This window comes from Montipora capricornis, chromosome 3 (genome assembly GCF_036669925.1).
Source record: "Montipora capricornis isolate CH-2021 chromosome 3, ASM3666992v2, whole genome shotgun sequence".
NCBI classification, from domain to species: domain Eukaryota; kingdom Metazoa; phylum Cnidaria; class Anthozoa; order Scleractinia; family Acroporidae; genus Montipora; species Montipora capricornis.
Genome location: NC_090885.1, coordinates 40,496,204 through 40,505,779, shown reverse-complemented (window position 1 = coordinate 40,505,779; position 9,576 = coordinate 40,496,204). Strand labels below are relative to the sequence as shown.

Below are 9,576 nucleotides of genomic sequence, written 5' to 3'. Positions count from 1 at the left end.
TACTTATATATCTTGGACTGATTCAATGGAAAACATATAATCTTTAAGATAATATTTTCATAACATAAAAATTTTATCATTACATAAAAAGATACATTCTATATATAAATGTAGAGGTAGAGTCTACCTTGGCATAAAGTGCTCAATGCTGTTGTAGCAGAGCTAAGTATACATAAGATGAAGGATTAAAGAGGACCCATCGATTCTCTGTGACTCTGAGTTTCGCGCCTAAGCGCTCGTCAGACAGAACTTTCATTAATATATTTGTCTATTTCTATATATATATATATATCTTAGCAAGTGATTCAAGGGAAAGTAAATTTTCTGTTAAGTTTTGGTTAATATGAAAATATATTTCTATGTCATATATATTACACATCATTAATATATTTTATTGATTCAAGGAAAAGCAAGTGATATGTAAAAATTAAATTATTTGGCATGAACATCAAGGATTATATTAATACAGAATAACTTTTCTTGCCAGGGATTTCATGACTGTAATGAGATAAGGCCTGAAAGTTATAGCAAGATATTATTATTATAAGACAGAAAATTAAAAGTGTTGAAACAATTTTTGTGATTTTCATTATTATATTTATACATGTTGAGGCCAGTCATGTTCATTCCAATAACCATAATAGAATATTTCATCCCAAATTGTTTTTCCTCATCGATAATCGCTTCTACTCGCTTGTTTCCTTTAATTTTTCTTTTCAAGAAGGTGGCTTGAGTAAGATTCTGATCGGTACAATCAGAAAAAACCTTTCTCACTCGGTTGTACGATGTGAAGGCAAACACGCAGTTCTTGGGTGTTTTAATTGTTATTACCCCGAAATTTGTTCGGGAAACAATCATTTCAAAAACATCAAAAAGCTCCCTGGGTAGCTTTTCTTCCACAATTACCTGCCAAGGGTGTTTGACAGAGCATCGGGGAAACATTCATCGCCAAAATTGCTTGAGCCAACCCATTGTTTGCCTCTGTAGCATTGGGAACAAATTTCCTACGATGTGCTTAAATCCAACGCGTGTTTTGAAATGACGAATGCATATAGGCCCCAACAGACTTCTCATATCCTCAAGTGCATCTTTTATTTTCTCCATTTCAACAACTTTACATGCAAGTTCTGCTTCTGCGATCGCAAGTGCTCCTCGAACAGTATTCGAAAATACTCCACTTATGGCCGCCATCTTTGTTTAGCAAAAGAGCCTAGTTGGAGTCGACCGCTGATGTATAACTTGAGCCTGTCGCTTTGGCAGGATTCGGGCAAAAAACCCCCAGTGTGCCTTATTGCATCACTAATATAATTCGGTTATTTGGGACGAGTGATGATGAATCTACCATACTGGCCTTCAGTGAATCAAGTGATCTAATACAAATAATAGTTGGCGATCGGAGGAAGTGTGATTACCATTCAAAAATGCATTGATTGATTTGATAGTTTTTATCAGTTACTGTTATCACCAGATTCTTACTAAATACTCTGGGGTTGCGACCTCCAGGTGATCTAATCTGGGTCGGACTCATGATTAAAAGAAATATGGATATATCTTTTCTATTAGTTTTATTCATATTGTACCACAATAGTAATTTGGAATTTGAGATTTCCGAGGGCCTTTTCCTAAAGCTTGCTTATATCCTGATTTAATAATTAGCGCTTCATTACTACGGGCCACAGACGTGATATGTTGAACGAGTTGAACAAAGGAGAGAAACTTAACATTGCAGTTTGGACGAAAAATATGCAATTTTGCATTGTGATTTACCGGCAAGAGATGTGTTGTTAGATAAATAAAGAGTTTTCACAGCGGCTGTATTGTCCGTAAAGACTTCTTTCAAGAAATTTATAACCGCTGTCGGACCACTATCTGATCGGTCCTAAAACAATCACATAAAAATTTCTTATTAACGGCAAGTCTTCTCGGTAACAATTAACTTCACAAAAATTTGGTTTTATCAACGGAGTTGATAATGTAAATTGGCCCCCGTACAGAGATTCTAAAAGCTGACATTTCGAGCGTTAGCCCTTCGTCTTGGATTCGCTCTGACGAAGGGCTAACACTCGAAACGTCAGCTTTTAGAATCTCTGTACGGTGGCCAATTTACATTATCAACTCCGTTAAGAAAACAAAATTTTTGTATACTACTTCCCCACCGACGCAGCACCACAGTTTCTTTAGAAACTACCCCTTCATTCAATTAACTTCACAGTCTCTTTTAACCATAACTTGGAAGGAAAAAGGATAATCGAAATTAAATGGCTGGTTTTTGCAGACACGCTTTGTTGAAACTTTAACCGAAAGTGGCCTGGTTAGCCATCTTCTCCTAAGTTTTTTCCTTAATAAAAAGCCTCAACCTTAGTATTTTTTTCTTGATATTACTAAACTAAGGGCTGAACTTTGCAGGGATACTAATACCTCAAGATATAAAAAATGGGCATGGAAAATATTTGGTCTGAAAAAACAGGCCATTTCCGGTTGCTTCCCATATGCTTCAAATATGACCAAGTTGTGATAACAGCCACAGGCTAGCGCAAAAATTTCCATGAGCTAATGTTCTCACCCATAAAAGGCTAGAGATAGGGCCTTACAAAGATGGTTTTGTTTTTGCCTGAAATTAATTTTATGTTGCTAAAAGAGAGATTTAAAGGTGGCCAAAATTGCACTGAAAATCAGCCTCTGGGGACCCCTGAGGGGCTGATATCCAGAACTCGGCTAAGAAAAACTCGTTGAAGCTGAAACTTTGGCATATTATATAAGTCGACATAAGTACTTTGTGTACTTCAACTTAGAATGAAACATCGTGTATTGGATAGGTTTCTGAGCGAATTTTAAACTCACTGACCCCTAGTCCATGGACTACCCAAATGGACTACCCTATAAATGCTATTTCAAAGGAGTACTGTTTGTCTATATGTTAGACACGTCTCAAACAGTGCTTACCTAAGCCTAAACACCAATTTTAAACAGTGTTGATCAACAGTATTTAAATCTAAGCAGCAATTTTAAAAAGGTTAGCTTTCTTTAATGTTATTGTTGTGATGGCCGGTTACATCATGTAAGTGAAGAGAAACCGGTGCAATTCTTGGATTTAGCTGCATGCCATGCAGCTTGAAAGTGACGATCAGTTGCCTTTTTGCTCGTTTGATCAATCTTCGTCTTGGTCACCAAAAAGTTTTTTTTTTTTGGTCGGAGAGAGCATTTTCATATTAAACATGGATAGCGGAATTCAAGACTATATGTTAACATCATTTTGGAACAAACCAGTGTGAAATGTAGGTATATGGAGTTTTCAGGTAAGTCCTATTTCATGCACTAACGTTGAATTGCACATTCATGTTAGCCATGTTGTAAGCTTCGCTCAGTTTGCGAGGGAAAAAAAAATTGGCTTACAGCATTGTGTTGCAACAAACGTTCTGTGGCTTTAACAGGTACGTAGGTTTCTTTCATTTTTATCAGTTACTATTTCCATTATTTTTTGTTTAATTGTTAAAATGAAATATTGTATTATCTTTTCTTGGTTTGACACACTTATCAGACCTTTTCTTACTTTCGTCCCCTCCCCCCCTCCTCCAAGAAAAAAAAATACAAAATACAATAAATAAACCATGGTCATTTAACAAAGGAAACTTTCATGGAGATGAGGCTACCGTAATTAAATTTGCAAAATGATTTGGGTATCATCACCCATTCAGTGAGGGTATTGATGATTTATTGTCAATTTTTACACATATGAAATTGAATAGATGTCTGCAGAGAAGAAATCGAGAAGTGCACGGTTCTCTCAGGCCATGAGCGAGGCACTTGTGCAGGCTTATGCAAAACACAAAGTAAGCTAAGTCGTATTATATTTTGACATTAATTACATAATTTAAAGTAGTTATAATGTGAAAAAAGGTTTGTAAATATTCATGTTTCCCTGAACTTAGAAATTCAAATGATGAAACAACTTTACTTGAAGTGAAGGAAGGTGGGCAACAATTTAAACATACTATTATAGGATCAAACATTTTCTTTCAACATATATAAAGATATATGGATGCATTGAAAAGTTGTTTATTTAAATTTTTGTGTCCCTGGTATATCCTTTAGGCTAAATTTTCCAATACTGTAACCCTGGAGAAGAAGAAAAGGCTTGGGCCTCTGTTTTAGATGCTGTAAATGCAGTGAATGCTGGAGGAAAAAAATGTAGAACAGGTATTTAAAAAGAACCCACTTTCATTGTCTTTTTTTATTCAGCAAATATTGTTTTAAAAAATTTCAAATAGCAAATAAGCAGCTCTCAAGACCCATCTCTTTAAACAAGCATTTTTAGAATAATTCTTTTTACATTGTTAGGATTTTAGGCTATTATGTCTACTATTTATTGTAAATATCACTATCCATGTAATTCTTTTTGATAGTATAAGATTGTAAAGCGCATTAGATCATTGCGTCATGGTAATGCGCTATAGAAATTATTAAAATATTTGAATCATTGGACCGTATTATTATTACTGTCTGCAAATTAACAGAAAAAAAAGCCCAAACAAACAAATGGAACTATAGTGACTTGTTAGACATGCTAGGTAAGAAAATAGCTATATATGCACAGTACACAGTTTTATATACACTGCAATTAAATTTTATTCGAACTTTTCTCTTGCTAAGTCCATATCCACTGAGTGTCTTCAATATAAATGTAACTAATACGTTTGTATTTAGTTTATGTATTTAAGGAGTCAATGCAACAGTACGATGCTACAGTACCTAGTTTCTAGCTGCCAATGTTTCATTAATTACTGTACATGAGACTTAACGTAAAGAGATGAGATGAGATGAGTACTACATACATGTAGCTATTGGGATATTGTTAGTATAATATCATTTTTACTGGTTGGCTTTACTGGTTTTAAAACATGTTTTAAAATGCTGCGACATTTTTCTGAAGTACACAACAATCATGAATCATGTCGTGGGCCTGTCATAAGCCGTTGTCACATGCGACAAAAATCGTACCGTGTAAATCGGCCCAAAGGAAGACAATGGCCATTTTTCCTTTAGTACTTTGTTTTGAAATTTCATGCCGACTAGATTTTTTCCTCATAAGCCAAAGTCTCATGTGTAATGTTACAAGTGCTAGTATTTCTGTCGGTTAAAAAACAGATCATTCACTAATTGACATCAAAATAGCTTTACATTCCAATCCAAGAGGTCTGGGTTTCTGGAAACTTAACAAATCCTCTCTGAATGAAAATGATTATAAAGGCCAAATTCAAGTAGTTATTAAAGAAACTCACGAGGAATATCGACATGATAAAACTATGAACGACGCCTTGTTGTGGGAGATGATTAAACTCAAAATTAGAGAGCATTCGATAAAGTATGCTACTACTAAAAGAGCCAAAACCGTGCGACGCGAAGAAGAACTCGAGAAGGACATTAACACCTTGCAACATCTTATCGACACTCAGAATGAAAACAACGAAATTGACATTGCTGATACTTTCCATAATTTAGAGATTAAAAAAAGGGAATTGGAAGAAATAGTTGAGTATCGAACGAAAGGTCCAATTTTGAGGGCCAGATGCAGGTGGTTCAATGAAGGTGAAAAGAACAACAAATACTTTTTAAATTTAGAAAAAAGGCATCATAAGCAAGGAACCAGCTCTCAACTAAAGCAAGCGGATGAGAGTTTTGTAACAACAGACAAGGAAATATTTATATCAGTGCGAAACTTTTTACCGAGAACTCTACCGATCCAAAATTGGCACTCGTGATGATAAATCTGATCATATTTTTTTTGAAGAATCAACACATAAGAAACTAAACCAAGACGAGAAGGATGTTTGTGAGGGCCCCTTGACGAAAGAGGAATGTTTAAAGGCACTTAACGAAATGGAGAAAATATTAGACTAATCGATGCCACTATTAACTACACAAGCTTCAAAAACATTCCTGGACTATTGCTATTCCTTGATTTCGAAAAGGCTTTTGACACAGTTGAGTGGTCTTTCATACAAAAAACTCTTCGTGGTGGCCCGACCATTATCAACTGGGTTAAAATCTTTTATAACAGCACAGAAAGCTGTATTTTGAATAATGCTGGTCTAGTGATTTTTTCAAACTCGAAAGAGGGGTTAGACAAGGCTGCCCTCTCTCGCCTTATTTGTTTATTCTTTGTGTGGAGGTTCTAGCGGAAGCAGTAAGAAAAAATAACGAGATCAAAGGAATAACAGTGAACGGTCAAGAAATAAAAATTAGCCAGGACGCTGAAGACACCACTCTCATTTTAGATGGATCACAAAAAAGTCTGTCACTACCTCTCTAAAGACATTAAAATTTTTCAGCAAAGTATCTGGCGTCCGTTTAAACCGTAAAAAAACGGAAGCCTTTTGGATTGGTGGTAAAGCAAATAGCGAGGAGAAACTTTGCCCTGAAATCGAGCTGAAATGGATTAGGGACAAGGTAAAGACTTTGGGTGTATGGTTGTCAACTGACCCGGTAATAACGATGAAAGAAAACTATACGAAAAGTTAACAAAACTTCAGGCAACTTTGGGCTGTTGGGAGTTGCGTCGACTTAGTTTACTTGATAAAATAACTGTATTAAAAAGTTTAATAATCTTGCAACTTGTTTATATTCTTTCACCTTTGCCAACAGATCAAAGAGTAGTTAACGAAGTTAATAATCTCTGTTACAATTTTCTGTGGGACGGCAAAGGTGACAAAATTAAGCGTGATACTATGATTAGTGATTATGAACAGGGTGGACTAAAGATGGTTGATGTAAAGATTTTTAGCAAGGCTTTGAAGGCAACTTGGATTAAGAAATACCTCGACCAAAACAACCACGCAAAATGGAAACTTTTTTTTGACCTGCAACTGCAAGATCTCGGTGGTGCTACCTTTCTTAGGGGTAATCTAAATCAAAAAGATTTGTTGAAAGTTGGAAAAGTATCGGACGTTTTCCTGCAAGAAATACTACAAATTTGGTCAGAAGTTACTTTTGAAGAATGCATGTCCTCTGTCACCCAGTTACGGTCACAGCCTCTTTGGTTCAATTCTCTTGTACGAGTCGAAAATAAACCAATATACTACGCCCTATGGGCTACTAAGGGAATTCAGGTTGTCAGCGATTTAATGGTTAATGAGTCCACTTTTTTATCTTTCTCAGAATTTAAAGACCGTTATAGATTTAAACCAAGTTTTCTGTCTTTTCTTGAAGTCATCTCGGTTATAAAGCAGTTGTGGGAAACAACCAATGCGAAAAACCTAAGCGAAGTTTCGGCCTACAATAGTGATAAAGTTCTGATGCCAAATAAACCAAACAGAATAGTGTACTAAAAGCTTGTGGAAAAAAAAAAAGAAAACAGCCCTTGAATAGTCAGATGAAGTAGTTAGCAGATTGCCTAATTGAAACAAACGAAACTGTGGAGTGGGTCGCCGTGTATCGAAAACCCTTTGAATGTACCAAAATCTCTAAACTTCTAGTATTTCAATTTAAGCTGTTTCACAGGCGATTAGCCACCAATAATTTCCTGAAAAAAATAAACTTTATTGATAACGATCTCTGCAGTTTCTGTCAACGGGAAGAGGAATCACTCATTCACTTATTCTGGACTTGCACTGTAACGTCCCATTTCTGGGAAGCTTGTAAGTAATAGCTGATTCGTGACAAAGCTCTTCCTACGCTAGACTTGTCACCATCATTAGTTGTTGGTCTAAAGCCTCAATTAATTCAAAACAAGAATCACTACTTTTTATTTTTGGTCGCGAGGTATTACATTTGGACCTCTAGAACACGCAGTCATTCTCCTAAAATAGAAGGTTTCCACCCATTCCTCTCACATTAGAGTCCTACGACTTGTAATTGAAAGAACCTAATTACTGTTTGTGTTGCAAAGGGCTTTGTTTTTTTTTGTATTGTATGGTGTAAATTAATACCCTTTGGTTTGTTAAGTAGGTAAAAAAAATAATAAATAAATAAATTTAATCAGAAGATCAGAAGATCAGAAGAGGGAAGGTATGCTTCCTGTGTGCTGAAATATTCCTTATAAGTAAAGGCTTTTTAAAACAAATTGAGGTAAAAATTAGCGGGTAAAATGTGCGATGTTTCGACCGAACTTCAGTCATTATCAAGCTTAAAAGTGAAGATAAAATTTTTGCATTACATAAATATAAAACTAAGAAGTAAAAGTATGTAAAGTATGAAAATGTACAAAAGGGGGTGTTAAAAACATGCTAGAATAAAAATGGATTAAAACACTTTCGCACGAATTGAGTCTGACTGTACATTCAGGCTTGGTCTCAGTTCATTAATTAAAAACATTTCATAAATGAGACAGTCAAACTTGCTCTTGCACTTTTTTAAGATGGTAAAATTCCTCGTAAGGTCATTGGGCACATAGGAATGTTCCACACGGAAATGCTTTCCAATGGAGGAAGACGCATTCTTGTGCTCGTCAATGCGTTGATGCAAATGCCGCCGTGTGTAACCAACATAACCTGCATCATACAGCCTGCATCATACAGGTCACATTTAAACTGATAAACAAGGGATTGTTGGTTGACAATGCGAGGCTTGACTTCACACGGTTTCAGATGCTGTTTAATCTTGTGGCTAACAAACACGGGCCGGACGGTCACTTGAATTTTCTGGCTCAGATCTCTAAGTTGTGCTCTTACAATATCGGCTGAAGACTGGTCCTTAAATGGCAGAACCACGGGAACCGCGTTTAATTCGTTGTTAACAGCTGGTAACTCGAAAACAGGTTGATCAGAAGCTTTGACTGCAATAAAGCGCGAGATGGTGGAATTAATTAACCTGTCTGGATAGCTAAGACGAGAAAACACCATTTTGAGCCGATCACATTCATCGGAAAAGTATGACCAGTTAGATTAGAGGCGGAAGGCACGATCAAGCATAGTTTTCAATAAGCGGCGCTTGTAGCGATCATCAACATGGCTCATGTAATGCAGCAAAAGGTCAGTGTTGGTAGGTTTGACATACACTTTGGTTTGGATTTGTGTAGATTTGTTAAGGAGCTGTGTGCCCAGAAACGAAAGCATTCCATTATGCTCAATCTCCATAGTGAACTTAACCAAGGGGTGGCAGTGGTTAAGAGTCTTGAGGAATTCATTAGCTGATGCTATATTTGGCACAATAGTTAACGTGTCATCCACATATCTCCTGTAGTATGCGGGCATCTTGCCATCGCGCTCGAGCGTTTCTTCTATGCTGCACATAAAAGCGTTCGCCAATAAGGGTCCGAGCGGGGAGCCCATATTGACACCATCTGCCTGCTCATATAGTTGACCGTTGAACAGAAAAAGTTGGTCCTTCGCTGCGCCTCTTAGGAGATCGACCAGGTCTTGCTTACTGAGGTTGAGGCCGTGCATTACATTGAACCAATCGTTCATGAAAGCTTTATCCACAAAAATATGTATTCTCTCTTCCAGTGGTACATTGGCGAATAATGAAGAGACATCGAAAGAAACTAGCATATTGCCACTATTGATTGTCAGTCCATGGACTTCATTGACGAATTCAAAGGTATCAGTAATTGTGTATTGGTTGATAGAAAGAGGTTTGAGC

The 9,576-nt window shown here is 36.4% G+C and overlaps 2 pseudogenes; both read right to left on the bottom strand.

Annotated features, from left to right (window-relative positions):
• Positions 1–221: 221 nt before the first annotated feature.
• LOC138041364 (uncharacterized) lies at positions 222–1,191 on the bottom strand (annotated as a pseudogene).
• A 7,047-nt stretch (positions 1,192–8,238) lies between these two features.
• On the bottom strand, positions 8,239–9,266 carry LOC138041363 (uncharacterized; annotated as a pseudogene).
• Positions 9,267–9,576: the final 310 nt, after the last annotated feature.